We start from the raw sequence: 3,532 nt of genomic DNA on the forward strand, positions 1-3,532 counted from the left end.
ATGCGCATGAGAAACCCCTTCTTCTTCTTCTTCTTTCTTCTTCTTTCTTTCCTTTCTTTACTTGATTTCCTCTATTTCCTTTCCATTCTACGAGCTCTTGGCCTGCTGAATCATCTACTTATCATCTTATTTATTGAGTTTTTGACTTTTTTTCCCTTCTTTTTTCCTCTAGGCCCCACCTTTGAAAAGAAAAGATATTACATCTTCTACAATGATTTATTTTGTCTGATTCGAGTACTCACCCTGCTACAAAAAACTTAGATTGCATGAACGAGGAGTGTGGACACTTACCAAGCACTATGTTGCGTGGTCGAGTCGGCCGGGCGAGGTCTCAGAGGCATGCACATGAGAAACCTCCTTCCTTTCTTTCCTCCTTTCTTCTTCTTTATTTCCCTGGTTGTCTTCATTTACTCTATTTCCTTTCTATTTTATGAGCTCTCGGCCTGCAGACTACGTCCAACCGAAGTATTTTGCAATAGGATAAGTACTTGAATCAGACACAATTAGTCATAGTAGAAGATGTAATTTTTTTTTGTTTTCAATGGTGGGGCCCACAAGAAAAAAGAAAAGAAAATAAGGTTGAAAAGTCAATAAAGAAGAGGATAAATGGATGCTTGAGCAGGATGAGAGCTCGTAGAATAGAAAGAAAAAAGAGAAAAGTAAGAAAAGAAGTGGAAGAAGAGGAAGGGGGTTTCTCATGTGCACACCTTTGTGACCTTGCCAAGCCGACTCGATTGTGCAGCATGACACCCGGTAAATGTCCACGCTCCTTGCTCATCTAATCTAAGCATTTCTTGGGATTATGGCTCGAATTTGGAATTTTGGGACAATCCAGCCACAAAATCCATTTTTTGAGTTGTGGAGCTTCGAGATTTCATGGAAATGGAGGTTTATGGTGTCCTGGAGTTGCGGGGTTAGTCAAGAACCATTTTAGAGCAATGGTTTTGTCGAAAGGGGGTTTTAGGGTTTTACGAGCCAGTTCGTTTTTGTGTTTTGGTTTGGATAATCACTTTGAGTGAGCGATTTGTTAAAGTGTGGGAGTTATTTTGTTAGCGTTTAAGCTTAGCTCAGTTGAACCATAGCTAAGATAGCATTTACTTGGTTTTGATGCTATTTATCGCTTATATGATAGGAATGCGAGTTCATTGAATCGAGGTGAGTGGTACTATATCCTATTTGAATTTGTAAAACTCATGTTCCAAGAGTGCTGGGTATTATATACAAATACGAATTATGAAATGACATTTGTTATTTGTTTGGTGTATGAGATTGATTTTTGAAATGGATTCCTGGTATTGGAGGATGGTCTTTCATGCTCAATAGGACTATGAACCTAGTGACATGTTAATGGGTATGCATACCAGGTTTAGGATATCCTTCTGGGCCGTGCCGTGGGCTTTGTAGGTAGAGACCTTACCAGGGGAGAATCCTTGTTGCTGTGTCACAAGGCGTTATGTCATGACCATAGTTTGATATTGAGTAAAAGATTGGTCAACGTATGGACCATCGACGTGAGTTTTGATATGAGATGGATCAATGGATGGACCTTGACGAAGTTTTTTGATAGAGATTAATTAATAGAATTGACCATTGATATTTGAATCATGATGGGGGATTTAAATGTGTATTTCTGACTATTACAAAGTTTTGATGAAATGAACGACTCATACTTGATTTGATATGTATATTAATAAGTTGGATTATAAGTTACTAGTTATGCTTTACACTTACATATATGCATTGTGACTGCTCGATTTGCTTAGAAGATACGTACTACTCACTAAGCATGCCGTTGCTCACTCCTCTATTCCCAAATCTTTTTAGGTCCCTCGATTAGCGACTAATAGAGCGAGAGCATTGTTGACGGCGATTTTTGGGAGTTGGAAAAGTGGTGGTTAGATGCTACATCCTTTGAGTGGAAGGACGGCCGTGTCATCCCCATCCCAACAAGGATTCTAGGTGTGATAGAAGAAACAACAAAGAAAGACACAAAAAGAATCCCTTAAAAATACCCAAACATTCTGAAGTTCTGAGTAGCAGTTGAAGGGAGACCAAGAGAGGAGAACGGATACAGAGAGTCGATGGCCACTTTGCAGAGGATTGTAGGTCTCACGTTTAACCTCCTTTGGATTGGCAACGTCGCGAGTGGCGCTCCCGACTTGACCGCAACGTACGCAGGATGCAATCTACAAACGTATGAAGCCGGTGATGGTTACGCCTCTAGCGTAGTGTACATTGTTTCGGCCTTAGAGAGCGCGACGCCCAGCATCCCAGGTTACGATTATTACATATCGTCTACTTATCCGGCGGCGATTGTCTATGGCCACGCAGCCTGCAATTCAGCACTTTCTGTTGCGGACTGCATCACGTGCATCGATTATGTGAAAACAGATATGCTTATCTATTGTCCTAATAATATAGGGGCACAATTAGTCCTCCACGATTGCCGGATGAGGTACGAACATCATCCTTTCACCGAATGATCGACCAGTGGCTCGTATCAAGCTAATAAGATCTTCATTTTCTTTCTGCTAAAGCTCCATCAATAACGAAAGCCTTATGTTGTTATGTGAGAATTATGATGGGAAAGTTGGCAACATCCTCAATCATTGTAGTTGAGTTACATCTTAGAGTTTGGTCATGATCCATTTGTTATATGTAATTTGGTGAGAGATGTGTCATCTCACGATTCCCTTCTTCTTATGTTTCGTCTACAGTATTCGAAATAAAAATTCCACCAACTTCGCTATCATGACAAGATGACATATTTGGTTTACTTCTTTTTGTTATTACTATTTGTGTTTTTTTTTTTTTGGGGGAGGGGGGTAATCCTCGGTTTACCTCCCATTATTTGCATAAATACTAGAGAAGCAAGTCACAGCGTCATCTATGATGTCAAAAATCACCCCATTGAGCGTGTGTTTATTCCACGAAGAACGAATGATGTGAAAAATATTTTCTTAAAGATAATTGCGTAAAGTAATAGGTCGATGATTTATATCTAAATATTTTCTCGAACAACGAAGATATTTTTTGTTCACTCATTTTGGTAAATAGTACACGCGATCATTTTTAAGAATACATTTTTCGAATCAATCATTCTTTGCGAAATAACCGGAGTATGAATAACTCAATATCAATTCGAACCACACCAACGCTTTCGTGATTTTATGGCCGTCTCATAATTTTTTTATGTTCTTAGTAATTTGATATCAAGACAAAATAACAATTCATCTTAGTAATGTGATTTTATGGCCGTCACAAAGGATATCTAGATTCCACCACATACATTCGAGCATCCAGAAATAACAATTCATCTGATCGGGTCTTGTCAAGGGATCAAACTTGTGACATATTTTCAACAGGTAACAAACAGCTTCTTTGTGCGGCTAGCAATTATCTTGGAGGGAAAATTAACAATCCAACTCATGAAGAATGAATTCTATGTAGCTTAGTGTATTTTGTCAATAAGGACTGATTATGATGGAATTGCTATTTCCACAGCTACATTTGCTTGGGCCACATCTTTGTG

The 3,532-nt window shown here is 39.0% G+C and overlaps 1 long non-coding RNA gene across 1 annotated transcript; it reads left to right on the top strand.

Moving 5' to 3' along the window:
- The first annotated feature begins 646 nt into the window (after window positions 1–646).
- Window positions 647–2,752, top strand: LOC108955655. The gene is made up of 2 exons (XR_001981743.2): window positions 647–753; window positions 1,825–2,752. It is a non-coding gene; the product is annotated as an uncharacterized LOC108955655 (long non-coding RNA).
- The last annotated feature ends 780 nt before the right edge of the window (window positions 2,753–3,532 follow it).

This window comes from Eucalyptus grandis, chromosome 10 (genome assembly GCF_016545825.1).
Source record: "Eucalyptus grandis isolate ANBG69807.140 chromosome 10, ASM1654582v1, whole genome shotgun sequence".
NCBI lineage: Eukaryota > Viridiplantae > Streptophyta > Magnoliopsida > Myrtales > Myrtaceae > Eucalyptus > Eucalyptus grandis.